Consider the following 16,052-nt stretch of genomic DNA (forward strand, 5'->3'; position numbering starts at 1 on the left):
CTCTCTAGCCCCTTCCTCAGGTTGCAGTTGAAACCTCTCTCTGATCTCATGCTTCCCTGAGAAGCTGATTGGTTTTATCAATGATTTTCCCAGAACTCTAGCTTAAGAGCTGTGGAGCAGACCACACTTGTCATCTCAATTTTTTTGTTGTTGTTGTTGTTAGTTAATTTGGTTGTTCGTTTTTGTTTTTTTGGCAATATCATCAGCTTGACCAAAACTAACATTTTCACACAGGAAAAGAGGAAATCCAAAGCCATTGCAGTACAACAAAACATCCCTGAAAGTGAAGCAGGAGATAGGTAGGCCCCAGGCTAAGCAGCTGTAACCTGTTCCCTGTGGACAGATAACTTCAAGATAAAAGCTGCATCTTGCTTGGATAAAAGATAGAGCCCACCTATTTCTCATTCTTGAGGCCAAGGAGACCTCAGGAACCACACACTCGCAGAAAGACTCCCCAGGGGTCAAAGAAAGGGCCACCAGACCACAGTACATCCTGTCAACTTCCCAGAGACCCTTGTGCTAAAATCCATCCTGAGGGCAGGTCCCTAAGTCAGGCTAGAGCCAGATGAAGCAACATGATTGGCCAGAGGCAGCATGGAAAGACCGAATCCATACAGGTGATTTAAAGGATCTCCAAAGCATGTGTTGTCTCTCTTCCTCACCTGTTCTTTCTGTCTCTGTCTTTTTTCTCTCCTTCTCCATCCCTTCGCCCAGCCTGTCTGTGTCTGTGCTTTCTCCGCACCATTTCTCTCTCTTCTCTTTTTAAATAAACACTTAATTTGCCTTTGCTACCATCAGTCTTTTTGCCAAATTCTTTTTCCAAAGGGACAAAGTTCTGAGGACCCACATTAAATGACTAGGGTTCAGCACTCTCCCTTGACAGCCACCCAAGAACAAAAGTTCTAAAGGAATTTTAAATTATAAGAGAACTTTAAAAATTCTAATCTAGGTATGTCCGCTAGAGTCATATTTGCAGAGCCTACATAAGAAGAAAAAGTCTATTAAATATAGTCACACATTGAAATCACAAAGGTAAGGATTGCGCCCAGTAAATCTGAAAATAGATTTGAAAATAGAGCACAAAGAATCAGCAAGAGCTATCTGCAGACATGTTAGCTTTAGATTTCAGACCTCTTTCAATAGAATACAGGACCCATATTAATCTACAGGGACAGAAAATAAGATAATTTGTGATGATCATTAAGAACAATCATAGTTAAGTATTAGAAGACAAGTAATTTCAGACAGTAAAATTGTCTTAAAATGAGGAATGTTACCTAGGTGGGGATTCAGTTTTAGGCAACTTAACTCCAATACTGAGAATAAGGGATGTTGACTGAAATAGCAAAATGTGCAACCACATAATAAAGACATCAGTAAAAGTAAAATAAAAAATGATTTGAAAAAATTTGAGCAGAGCTCAGTTATTACTGTTTAAATAAATACTCATGCAATCACAAATTGTAAGGAGTATATTGAGAGTAGTATATATAGGATAAGAAAAAAAACAAAGAAATAAAAAAAAAAATACTCCTAAGGAAATTATGAAAAAGGGGTACATTTTCCTTGAATGTTTATATTCCAAAGAGATGTTTCTCAGCTTCTTAAGAAAGCCATTTGGGGCCCATTAAGCTGAAAAGAGGCTTATTTTGCTTTTGAAAAGATGTATATACATTTCAAAGATACAGAGAAAGAACTTACAGTTTTTAAAGTAAATTCTCCAGGAGAAAAAGCAGGAGTAAAAAGGTCTATCCCTTTGTTATTCAACAAAAAGAACTAAGCCTCTTATTTTTAATTTGTATTTCCATTACACTGCCAAGTCTTATTGGAGGTTTTGGGCGCCACACACAAAGAACAGGAAATCACTACCCTCAAGGAATTTACATGGCATCCTAATAATAGTTTAATCTGATCACTACAGCATTTTTTGAGATCATAACATATTAAAATGTTAGCAGAAACTGGCAAACAAGACTTTAGTGGATATAAAAAGCATCCAACATCTATTTCAGCTTCTTTTAGTGGCTTTCCTAAACTACAGAATCTGGAAGGCCAAAAACAAATTGTCCACACTCCCTTTCAGCTATAGTGAGAAGGCAGGAATGAAGCAGACATAGATCATCTTTCTCTGCTTGGTTACTGCTGCTCACAACTGACATCAGGGAGGCAATAAAGTTGTTTGCAAGGGCATATAGTTGTCCATTTGTTGACATTATAAGTTTCAAGAGGCAGATACAGTTGAAGAAGCAGGGTAGGAAGTTGTATTTTTCTATCCTAGATTGAGACTAGGTGTGTTCTTGGATCTAACAAGTTCCATGGCAACCTGAGTCTCCACCTTATCAGAAGCAGTAATGCACCTTGGACACTAGTTCAGTGATCTTTTGCCAACAAACAAACAAACAAACCACCTTCCTGGTAATTCCTGGTATTCCACAGCCACTCCTCCAGGTTCTTCAATAATCTTGTAAGACTTTAATTCCTCCTACATTGACTCCATTTCTATTTAAAAGATCTAGAGCAGTTCCTGTTTCCTACAACTTAGTCTCTAGGGGTTTTTTTGTGTTTTTTTTTTTTTTTCCACTGTACAGCATGGGGACCAAGTTACACATACATGTATACATAGTTTTTCCTCCCATTGTTGTGTTGCATATAAGTATCTAGACATAGTTTTCAATGCTACACAGCAGGATCTCATTGTAAATCCATTCCAAGAGCAATAGTTTACATCCTTAACCCCAAACGCCCAATCCCTCGATCCCTCCCTCCTCTTCCCCCCACTCCGCCAGGGCAGCCACAAGTCTATTTTGACTTCAAGTCTATGATTTTCTTTTCTGTAGAAACATTCATTTGTGCTATATATTAAAGTCAATTGCTTTATTTTGTTTCAATTGGTCTTTATATACTGAGGACATTAATACTGAGACTTAACAATTACATGGAGAAAAGGCACATCAGTCCAACCAATGGTATTAATACGTTAATCCAGAATGAAATAGCCAAAACCATCAATGTCCTTAAGTAAACTGCATTTATACTCATACATTTTGTTATTTTAATATATGCAATATATTTTAGGCTCTTTAAAGCCAATGGCTATCTTCTCTCTACAATGTTTTGCATATGCAAACATGAGATCAGAGAGAAAAGATATAGAAAATAAAAATTTAGAAGTTTTTTTTTCTTTTTAAAAGTCATTATTTTTGAATGAGGCAAAGATTAAATAAATAGGTCAAGAAAAAAAGTAAATTATGCTGTCCTCTTATTTATTCCATTATTCACAAAATACAAAACTTAACTTTTGCATCACAGGACTATTTTGTTACCTAATAAGTTTATGAGTAGCTCACAACCTGATTTAAACAAATCAAAAAAAAAATTAAGTTCAATATACAGTTTAACAAAATTAATTTTAACAATAAAGAATAGAAGGAAACTATAGATTTTGAAAACCTGCTTCTTCACTCACATTTTATTCATATTCACTTTGTGGAGTATTGATGTTTATGGAATAGAGTTTTACTGTAGATTAATGTATTTAATTTACAAAGGTTTTTTTTGTTTGTTTGCTTTTTAATAAAGGCCAGTAATGAACATTAGGAATGCCTGACACGGAGTTCCCATAATGGCTCAGTGGAAACGAATCTGCCTAGTATCCATGAGGATGCAAGTTTGATTCCTGGCCTCGCTCAGTGGGTTAAGGATCTGGCATTGTCGTGAGCTGTGGTGTAGGTCACAGATACGGCTCGGATCTGGCATTGCTGTGGCTCTGGTGTAGGGCGGCAGCTGTAGCTCTGATTCAACCCCAAGCCTGGGAACCTCCATAGGCCAGTGAGGCCCTAAAAAGACAAAAGACTGAAAAAAACACAAAAAAAAAACAAAACAAAGTTTGATACAATTTCCACTTCTGCACACTTAGACTATGGGGAGTGCTGGCAAACATGTAACAATCCCTGACTTGTCAATATAGAATGTTGGAAATTATGGGTCAAAGATATACTACTAAAATTCAGGTATACTGCTGATATAATATTTATGATCTTTCTTAGGAACCAAGACATCATTTTATCATATTGATTTCATTAGAAAATTTAGACATTTCCTTCTTTCCTATGAACAAATGAGCCCTTCTTCATGCCTCATGTCTGTCCTAGTAAGTGAGCCTGGAACAAGGATTTCTGTAATTCCTTCCCTAGGAGAGCTACACAAATAGGACATTTTGAACTGGAGATTGGCACCTGTCATCTGCCTCTACACAGATTAAATCATAAGCCACTGCAGCTGCCAAGCCTTGATACACCCTGAAAAGAGCTCAAGGTGGAGATCAGGAGTGAGGCACTCTGTGCTCTGGGAAAACTAGGAGAATAGATCTTTGGATAGTTAGATGTTTTCAGAGAGATTTTATGAGCCAAATTTTTGCATCTTCTCATATCTAGAAAAGTACTAAAATCCTTCATGGTGACATCTGCTCCTTGTGACTTGCAGTAGCCTTCAGAAGACTAGCAGCAAACTTCTGTTAAAATGTGTCCATGTTTGCATAGTCTCAACTTTTTAAGTTGTGCATATTTTTAAAGTTGACAACATCTACCAATAACATTGTTCCTTAAGCTGCTCAGTGGAAAACCCCAAAATTGTAGAAAGGTTTTCAGAGTGAGCATTTCACCATAAACAGAAAATAAAGTCAGAGAGACAGCAGGCTCAAACTGCTACTTAAGAGTCAAAAGATAGAGACAGGCACCATGGCTTAAGGCTGTCACTGGTATCGCAGTCAATGTCCAGTATCAAACAAGGCTGTGTTAATAAGCAGGAAATCAGAAAATCAAATTTAGAAAACTCAAGATACTCAGAACATGTAGGATTTCAATACCAGCCACTCAATTTTTATGGTCTTTTTGAATACTTGTTTAGTTATTCAGTCCTTCAACAACTATTTATTAATGAGGTACCAGATAAAATGTACCACAGAGGGTGGGGAGTATAAAAAGGTGGAGGTAAATCAAGGAGAGGACACCTAGAATGAAGTGTGTGTCAGGATGGGCAGATTGGGATGAAAAGTTGCAAAAAGGGCACAGTATGTGCAAATCATGAGGAAAATCTTGTCAGAATGTGCATGTCCTCCTCCTGACCACCCCAGATTATGCTATCTTCTGGCAGCAGGAATTGCATATGCACATTTGAAATAGTTTCTGACATCCATCCGTGCTTCATTCCTTTCAGAAGCACTGGTCTAACATTAAAAATGATAGCAGAAAGTGAAAAAGCCATGAGAGATTTCACGAGAATGAGAAACCCATCACCTCTAGATGAGAGCATCAGGGGAAGCTTTATGAGGGGGTAATATCCCATCTGGACATTGAAGGATAAAAATGGTTTAGACAGGCAGTAGAAAAGGCAGGCCTATCACCCACTGCCCTTGGCTAACATGAAAAATTAAGGTAGAATCAGTAATATAAAGACTTCAGTGTATATACCCAACCAGTTTCCCAAGGCCCAGTTTTCACAGACTAGCCAAACAACTGCAAGCTGAAGTGTGCCAATCCACAAGCAGGAGGGCACAACAAACATGTTCAATGGTGGGTGATTGGATGGAGGATGGCATAGGATCATAGCAACTGACCAGTGACATGAAAGGCCACCAAAAGAGGTAAGCAATTTTGATATTCATCTCACAAAGAAAAATAAGATAATGTTTCAAACACCAAGACTTACCAAAAGGATATAAATGTGGTACTCAGTGAATCAAGGAGTTGGAGCTGCATCTGTTCTGAAACAATAGGGATCTCTTATTTTTTCTTTATAGTTAGACTGGTCTACTTACTACATTCAAATGTAAATTGCATTTTTCTTCTAACAAAAAATCAGGTAGTTATTGTACAAGACATATGCTGGTAATGAAAGACTGGGTTCCCAAGAATGCAAAAAAAAAAAAAAAATCACATACAAACTTCTATTTTCAGTTTTTAATAGTACAATTCTGATTAATATATCACTTAACTTTATTATTTTTTCCAAAAAAATGAAGATTTACAAGTAACGTTTGTTGAATACATTCTATGACATTTTTAAAGTATGCTATTTTTTCCTAAAACTTCATTATGTCCATGCAATGCTCTTAAGGCTTCTTTTAATTATTATCAAAAACTCCAGGAATTAATCTCTAATGCTATTCCTGAGTAGAATAATTAATATTTATTTCTGCTAAAGAAATCATAAACCACCAACATATAGGAAGTATGCCATCTTACTGAGGTAAGAAAAAAAAGCTCCTTAGATTTAATTTGATTTAAACACATCCATCTTACTAATTAATATCAGATTTTTCAAAGGATTTCATGGGTGTGTGATGCCTTAAACGGAATGATTTTCAGCTCCTATACTGCTCTCATATCAAGGGAGAAAAGTCTCCCTTTTATTTGAGAGAGTACAGCCAGCCCAGAAGCAGCAGGGACATGGGAGGAAGAAAGGAAGGAAGGAAAGTGGGTAGCTCCCGCCCACAGGAGGCTCAGGGAACAGTAGTAAGAGGCATAAGCAGGAACACAAAGAACTCAAAGCTCTCAATTTTACAGTAATGAATTCCAAAAGGAAAATGACAGTGTTCTAAGCTTAGTAATAAGACCTAGATATACCTCTTCTATACCAAACTTTGGAATACTCTGACCAAAGCAACCACAGTAATATCTTAAAATCCAATGTTACATCAGCTAGTTTCTTCCACTAATCTCATTACTAAGGTTATGTAATTATTCCATAATAATAAAGCCCTAGTTTATTTCCATTGGCTTAGCGCATTGTTGGAAGCATTTTACATTTCTATTAAATGATAACTTACTTTCCATTAAATTATGGATTTAAAAAGAAAAGATTCTCAGTGGTTTGCTTTGGTTCATTTTTTTTGTAAATGTTGAAGTTACCCTAAAAAGCCATATTAATTTTACTTTACTAAAAACCTATAATAGATCATATTTTGAAAAACTGTAATCTCATCCTTGTGTACATCAACTAGATTAAAATTAAGTAAATCAATTACATTGATAGTTTTAATGTACCATTTTCTTATCTAGGGTCAGTGCTCCTACTCATTAAACCTGTATGATAATAACTAGTACATATTATAGTAGAAATAAAGGTACTGCTTGGTATTTGCTTTAGGAGCTAAAAATTCTAAAAGTTTAATTTTTTTAATAAGTGTTTAATAATGTGTCTTCATCTATAATACTGACTTCCAGTTAGGGGTCCGTACTACAAGTAATCATATACTGATTTTGTGTTGTTTCCCCCAGTGAAAGTATGTATTAAATTGTGATTATTCCTTGCCCTGTATTTTCTGTTGTGTACCTGATAACTTGTATATGCCATCACTGATGAAAGGGAACAGAACAAGATACTATTATTAATGTGAAAAATTGCCTGCCTTAAATAACTTCTAGTTTTGTATTTACCAAGAGAGACAAACAAAACTTATGAAAATTAAATCTTGTCCCTCCCAATGATATATTTAACAATGTCTTCATATGAATGTTTTCATGTGGATAGCCTAAAAATTGAGAAAATTTTAGTCCAGAGTCATCAAATGAGCAGTAGCAGAAAAAAGAAAAAAAAATAAATGCCTTGTCCTTCAATTGTGCCTTACTCTAAAAGAAACCATGAAATAAAATGAAATTTTAGAAATAATCTTTATTAAATTTTTATTTTTAGCAGAAATATATTTTTTCTTTTGAGCTTAGCATAGTGTCTATCATCTAGCGGGTACCCAATATTTGTGAATAAACAAAATATTAATAATCTTAGTGGCTTTTAAAGGAGTCTGGAAACTAGGTAGTTCATTTGTTTTTGTTTTCAGCAAATTCTTTTGCTTTTAACCAAGAGCAAGAATTTATTTTATACTATTTTAAAAATATTAGCAGAGTTCCCGTCGTGGTGCAGCGGAAATGAATCCAACTAGGAACCATGGAGTTGCAGTTCGATCCCTGGTCTCGCTCAGTGTGTTAAGGATCTGGCATTACCATGAGCTGTGATGCAGGTCGCAGACACAGATTGGATCCCACATTGCTGTGGCTCTGGCATAAGCCAGCAGCAACAGCTCCGATTAGACCCCTAGCCTGGGAACCTCCATATGCCACAGGTGGGTACAGCCCTAAAAAGACTAAAGACAAATAACAATAATAATAATAATAATAATAATAATAAAGCAAATTCTTTAAAGGAACAAAGAAATAGTAGCCCTAGGCTACGACTGATTTTCTTGAAAGAGAAAGGAGCTACATGTATTTTTGACGACCAGAAAGCATGAATAAATAGAATTAATATTCAGAAAGTACATGATAGTAGGTGAAGGCAAAGAGAACACTGATTATCCAGAGAAATGAAAACCTTGGCATTCCAAAGAAAAGCTATAATTAGAGATGAAAGGGTAAAAATCAATTCATTACTTTTATGCATTAAAAGCTTGGAAATCCACAAGTGACTCAGACTACAGAGTTTAAATTTTCCTTTCATTCAACAAGCATATACTGTGGTAAGAACAGACGAGTAGAGAGCACAGTACATATTTAGAGTCAAGGTAGGGCTTACAGTTTTAACACAGTATTAAGGGAATTCTCTGTGAAGGAGACAATTAAAGACTGAAGGCAGAGATATTTGCTGGTATTAACTAGTAATCCATGATCATGAAATACCCAATTATATCTATACCTCGGAGATACTGTGTGTTCAGTTCTGGACCACTACAATAAAGAGAGTATCAAAATAAAGTGAGTCTCATGAATTTGTTGGTTACCCAGTGCACATAAAAGTTATGTTTACACCATAGTGTGTTAAGTATGCAATAGGATTATGTCTGAAAATATATATATATATAATTTGGAGTTCCCATCATGGCTCAGCAGTTAGTGAACCCAACTAGTATCCATGAGGACACAGGTTCAATCCCTGACCTTACTTAGTGGGTTAAGGATCTGGCATTGCTGTGAACTATGGTGTATATCACAGACGCAGCTTGGATCCTGCATTGCTGTGGCTGTGACATAGGCTGGCAGCTGCAGCTCCAATTCAACCTCCATATGCCACGTGTGTGGCCCTAAAAAGACTATATATTTATATATATTTATAAAATATTATTTATAAAATAAAAAAATACTTAAATGCTAAAAAATGTTAACCATCATCTGAGCTTATGTGACTTGTAGTCTTTTGCTAGTGGAGGGTTTTGCCTGCATGTTGATGGCTGCTAACTGATCAGGATCATAGTTGCTAGAGTTTGAGGTGGTGGTGGCAATTTCCAGTAGTAAGACAACACTGAAGTTGGTTGTATCAACTGACTCTTTCTTTCATGAACAATTTCTCTGTAGCATGCAATGCTTTTGATAGCATTTACCAAGAGTAGAACTTTTTTCAAAACTAGAGTCAATCCTCTCAAACCCAGCCACTACTGTATCAACTGAGTTTATGTCATATTCTAGATTCTTTGGTCATTTCAACACAACCTCTCTTGTCATATTTACCAAGAGTAGATTCCACCTCAAGAAAATATTTTCTTTGATCATCAGTAAGAAGCAACTCCTTATCCCACCTAAGTTTCATCATGCGATTGCAGCAATTCAGTCACATCATGAGGGTCCACTTCTAATTCTAGTTTTTTTGCTAGTTCCACCACATATACAGTCACTTCCTCCACAACTTCTCTAACACTCATGTTAATGTTGACATTCTGACTGCTTCCCATAAATCGTGAATGTTCTTAATGGCAACTATAATTTTGAATCATTTCCAGAAGGTTTTCCATCGACTTTTCCAAGATTAGAGGAATACTATGATGACTATAACCCTAACAAATATATTTCTTAAATTTTAGGACTTGAAAGATGAAATTACTCCTTGATTCAGGGGCTGCAGAATGCATGTTATGTTAGCAGGCATGAAAAAAACTCATTGTACATCTCCATCAGAGGTCTTGGGTGACTAGATTTTCTTTTTTTTTTTTTTTTCCCTGAGCAGTAGGGCCCAACAGTGGGTTTCAGATATTCACTAAACTATGTTGTAAACAGGTGTGCTGTCATCCAGACCATGTCATCCCATTTATAAAGCATAGGCAGAGTGGATTTCGCATAATGCTTAAGGGTCTTGGGAGTTTGGGAATGGTCAATGAGTGCTGGCTCCAGTTTCAGGTCACCAGCAGCAGTAGTCTAACAAGAGCCAGCTTATCCTTTGAAACAAGAGCCAGCTTATCCCAGTACTGAGTTATCCTCTCTACCTATGAAAGTCCTAGACATCACCTTCTTCCATTATAAGGCCATTTAGTCTACATTCAAAATCTTCCATTTATCTGTTGATCTTCTAGATAACCTGCTGCAGCTTCCACATAAGAACTTGCTGCTTCACCTTGCACTTTGATGTTATGGAAATGGCACCGATCATGATGCCTTAAAGCAATAACAATAGCACCCTAAAAGATCACTGATCACAGACCACTCTAACAATAATAATGAAAAAGTTTGAAATACCACAGAAATCAACAAAATGTTACACAGAAACAGGACGTGAACAATGTTGTTGGAACTGTCAGCATCAATAGAGTTGCCTAATGCACTGTTAACACAAACCTTCAATTTATAAAAAACATAAACTGCAAAGTGCCATAAAGTGAAGCACAATAAAACCAAGTATTCCCATATTAAATTACTTTGATCATCATCAGCAAAAGAGTATAAACAATTAAATATTGCCATATTCATAATGCCTTGTTTTTTTTTTTTTTTTGAGAAGTGAAGGAGAAAGAGTTGAAAAGCAAAGAAGAGGAAAGTACGAAAGATCAGGGAAGTAAAAACAAAAAAAGCCTTACAGCCATTGATTTCTACATAAGATTATATATTTGTTTATTATTATTTTTTCTATCTTGCATACGTTTGAGTCAGTCAACTAGTTGTACACAGATACTGTTAATTCATGTAACATACATGGCACTTTAAAAATAAAATGCTTTATTTCTTGAAACTTCATAAAGATTTCAACTTCCCTAGGAGTTAATGGAGAATATAGCACCACTTTAAATATAGATAGGAGAAAAATCATCCTCTGAATTTGCAATTTCCATCTCAGTAATAAATAGCTAAACATTAATATTTGTAGTATATTTCCATAGCATTTAAAAAATTTTCCCATGTGTATAATTTACACTTGAAAATATTTTTGATATATATAGGAACTCATAAAGAACTGTAAGTTAAAGATTTCTACCACACACTTCAGTTCCACTGTCTGCCTGTGCAGTGACACTGTGGAGGATAATCATTTTTATAATCCTTCCATAAGGAGATATGTAAACAATGTGTCTCATATAGATTTGAAATCTCTAATAGATTCAGGAGAAATCTCAAATAGAATCAGGAGACCAGAAGGGGGATCTTTTATGCCCTGGGAAGACAGTAGAACAGAAGAGGAAGAACAAAGACTTTCTGGCAGAGACTCAGCCAATTAAAAGCCATGCACTCTTTATTTACTGTAGCCCTCCTAACTTCTTTTCCTTTCTATAAAAGCTTCTTCCCTTGCCATTTGGGAACTTGAACATGGTTCTCCATCCATGGTTGTAGATTTTGAATTGCAATTCTCTGCTGATCCCAAATAAACCCACCTTTACTAGAGAAATATCTGGCAATCTATTTATTTCAGATCAATGGACAATACATATGTATGATCTATCACTTTACTACTAAAATAAGTCTGTACTACAAGCTCTGTTCCTTTGGTTAATAATTCTCAAAAAAATATTACATGCCAATATAAAGATAGCTACCTCATTTAAATGCCTGAAAAATACCATATAAACTACATGGATTTTACACATGAATTGTGGTGGGTTTTTTTGTTTGTTTGTTTTTTGAAGAATTCCAGACTGGATTTTGTGGGGAACCAAGTGGCCATACCAGGAAAAGGTGACTAATGTCTAATTCCAATTCTGCTACTGAATATGAGGCCTCTAGAACAGTGTAGGGTGTTTTTGTGTTTCCTCAGGTGAGGATATGCAAATTGGAGGTAAGATTAAGCAACACAAGCCTGCTTGTCCATTCTGATTTCTGTATGTTCAATGGATGGCTTCCCATGGTCAAAGGTTTGCTTGGATGATAACTGAGATTTAAAGCAAAGGAACAATAGAAAACCGGCTCCGAGTGGCACAGTTCCATTGCTAGTTTGCTGTGCTGTTGGTCACACACTGGGCTCTGTGAGCAGCTCGGAAAACAGGATCCAGGTTGGCTTTATTCTCTGTTATCGGCCCCCAAATAACACAGAGTAATGGGTGATTCTGTGGTCCCCAATCCCTGTCACCCAGGAGAAAGCTGGAGGTTTAATCTTCTCTTCTGCACCAAACACTCAAGCATGCCCCTCTGCTGGCAGAACTGCCTCTCTCAGTGTGGCTTTCTCTTTCCACAGAGACTTTGTATCCAAAACCAGAAAAGGAGTCAATGTGGGGGTCTGAGCTGGGTATCTGTGTTATTTTTCAAACCTAAATTATATTTCTATAGGTACATTTGTTATTTTGTAGTGTTTAGCATACTCAAACACTTATGGGTAACAAATGTCTATTAAGCATTAACACATAGCTCTCTTACTTCACACATTCCACCAAAACAACACAATTCTCTCACAAGGGCAAGCATATGCTAAACATTTTACAAATTATTTACCAATAATTTTCCTGTAAGGTTCATGAAAACCACTACCACGTCTTATAATTCCCACACTAAAGATGTGATACTCCTTTTTTTTTCCCCTAGGGCCACACCTGAGGCATATGGAGGTTCCCAGGCTAAGGGTCGAATCAGAGCTACAGCTGCCGTCCTAAGCCTCAGCCACAGCAACGCCAGATCCAAGTCATATCTGCAACCTACATCACAGTTCACAGCAATGCCAGATCCGTAACCCACTAAGTTAGGCCAGGGATGGAAACCTCAACCTCATGTGCTTCCTAGTTGGATTCATTTCCGCTGCACCATGACAGGAACTCTGATACTCCATTTTTAAGACAACCAAAAAGCTAAAAGAAAAAAAAAAAAAAAATGGGACTATTTGCTAAGATTAGAGATCATATAGAGAGTCCGTGTAACTTGGACAACAAAACTTTATTCACTGAAATATCCTATTCTACTTGAACATATGAAACTAAATCACCCAACCAAATGCCATCAACCAGCTAGGTCATTGTTTTGGGCAATGTTTTGGATTAGACTAATCTGCTATGTGTCAAAAATGATCAATGAGTCCCACACATGTTTCCTCTGAGTCGTTTCCAGCCTGCGAAGCAAAATAAAGACTTGGAGTGAGTCCTTGCTCCATGACACAGATCATCCAGACCCTCCCAGGTACTAGACTAATGGTTTCAAAGATCATTAATCTTTTCCCAACCCCCATAGCTGCCAAATGCTTGCCCTGGATAAATGCCTTTCCTCTCTTCTGGTCACCTCAAGCATAATTTAAATCAAATCCAGAACACATTCTCCCTCCTCAATCAAACTGTTTGACAATTCTAGCCATGAAAACCTCTCTCCATTATTCACTCTCTAAACTCATTTTAAATAGTATATTTCAAACAGTTAAGTTTTATTACTAAACTTCCTGAGTTATACATATTTCCTCCAAAATACTGTTTTATCTCCATTCAGAAACACCAAAGTGACTACTCTCAGGCTAACCACACAGTGAAAACTCAGTAAAAGCTTGTTCATTTGAAAGTTGTAAAGTTTGTGAAGAAACGGTGTCTCCATTATCAATAACTTAATGATCAAGGATTAAATACCACTAGTTTAATCTTGAAGTAGAAAACTCTATACCTGGACCTATCCAAGAACACTGCCATGTATTACAAATCTATTTTTGTGAATAATTGTAGACGAAATTGTAGATAAATAGCTTTGTGCTCAGTTGTTCTGGGAAATGCTTAACATTCTCAAATAATGCTATTCACTTTTTCAGTGCCTAACAAGCTTTTAAAAGGCTACTGCCAAAAGTTGTTTACATAAAACTGCTTTGTCCTTTAAAAAATGTGACATTCATCTAGAAACACATATTTCACTTGGCCCCCATGAGCAGCAATTAACCCAAAAATGTTCATTTGATTCCTTAAAATGAATTAAGCTGATATACTCTTTATAGTAAATCAAATGTTTTAACCAAGCAGTTAATATTCTTCCCATATATTATTTCATATTCCAAAGATTATAATAAGCCCAATACTTATATTTTTAAAATTATCTTGAATAAATGCAGAAATCATGTTCTTTCTTCTCTCGCCTAAGGGGTTGCTGCTAAAAAATTCTGTAGATACATTCATGAAGGTATCGAATAAATTTATGACAATTCAATGGTTTAATTTGATTGAATTTCTTAGTACCTAGCACATGATGGTGCAAGTTACCTTAATATGCATTCTCACAGCAACCTCTATTTTCCTTTGTTATATTTATTTGTTTGTATTTATTGCTATATGTATGCAATTGATTAGATATGTATATAATTACTTATTTGATGTCTCCTTTCATACTAGGGTCCATAAGGACAAAATTCATGTTTAACATTGCATTCTTTGAGCTTAAAAGTTATATAAAAATAGATTCTCAACAACTTTTGAAAAAAAAAAAGAATGAAAATCAATGTGATAGGCCACATTAACAAATTAAAGAATAAAAACCATACGATCATTTTAATGATGCAGAAAAAGCTTTTGACAAAATTCAACACCTGATTTATGATAAAAGCTCTCAAAAAAGTAGGTATAGGGGAACATGTCTCAGCATAATAAAGGCCATGTCGTGCCCATAGCTAACATCATATTCTATGGTGAAACTGAAAGCATTTCCTTCTGGAGCAGGAAAAAAAGCAAGAATACCTACTCTGACCACATTTATTCAATGTAGATTTGGAAGTCCTAACCATATAAATCAGAAAAGACAAAGAAATAAAAAGAATCAAATTGGAAAGAAAGAAGTAAAATAGTGATTCTTTGCATATGACATAATATATAGAGAAAATCCTAAAGATGCCACCAAAGAAACTATTAGAACTCATTAATGAATTCAGTAAATCTGCAGGATACAAAATTATTATATTGAAATATGTTGTTTTTCTCAACTCTAAGAATGAACTATGAGAAAGAGAAATTAAGGAAACAATCCCATTAATAATCTCAATAAAAAGAATAAAATATTTAGGGATAAATCTAACTAAAGAGGTAAAAGACCTATACTCAGAAAACTATAAGATACTGATGAACAAAACTGAAAATGACACAAATGGAAAGATATAGCATACTCATGGACTAGAAGAATTAATATAATTAAAATGAACAAACTATGTAAGGTAATCTATGTATTCAGTGCAATCCCTATCAATATATCAATGGCATTTTTCACAAAACTAGAAAAAATAATTCTAAAGTAGGTATTTGTCTGTAACACAAAAGACCCCAAACAGCCAAAACAATTCTAAGAAAGAAGAACAAAGCTGGAAGAATCATGCTTCCTGATTTCAAACTATATTACAAAGCTACAGTCATCAAAGCAGTATAGTATTGGCACAAAAACAGACACATAAATTAATGGAACAGAAGAGACAGCTCAGAAATAAACTCACATTTATATGATCAATTAATGTATGACAAAGGAGGGAATGGGGAAAAGACAGACTTTTCAATAAATGGTATTGAGAAATCTGTCCAGTCACATGCAAAAGAATGAAAGTGGACTACTTTTTCTCGTTATACACCAAACAAACTCAAGATAAAGACTTAAATGTAAGACCTGAAATCATAAAACTTGTAGAAGAAAACAAAGGCAGTACACTCTCTGACATTAATATTAGCAATTTTTTTGAATATGTCTTCTCAAGTAAGGGAAACAAAGTAAATAATAAACAAAGGGGACTACATTAAACTAAAAAATTTTGCACAGCAAAAGAAGCTGTCAACAAAACAAAAAGGCAATCTATTGAAAGGGAAAAGATATTTATAAATTGTATCCTGATAAGGATTTAATATCAAAAATATGCTGTTATGGGGTTAATACCCAAAA

The 16,052-nt window shown here is 35.5% G+C and overlaps 1 long non-coding RNA gene across 1 annotated transcript in view; it reads right to left on the reverse strand.

Annotated features, from left to right (window-relative positions):
- LOC106509513 overlaps positions 1 to 16,052 on the reverse strand; it is a 202,014-nt gene that overhangs the window by 20,435 nt on the left and 165,527 nt on the right. The window contains exon 4 of the long non-coding RNA XR_002341838.1: positions 5,707 to 5,761. This is a non-coding gene — a long non-coding RNA (uncharacterized LOC106509513). The remainder of the gene's footprint in view (positions 1 to 5,706; positions 5,762 to 16,052) is intronic.

The sequence above is a fragment of the Sus scrofa genome, chromosome 2 (genome assembly GCF_000003025.6).
Source record: "Sus scrofa isolate TJ Tabasco breed Duroc chromosome 2, Sscrofa11.1, whole genome shotgun sequence".
In the NCBI taxonomy this organism is placed as follows: domain Eukaryota; kingdom Metazoa; phylum Chordata; class Mammalia; order Artiodactyla; family Suidae; genus Sus; species Sus scrofa.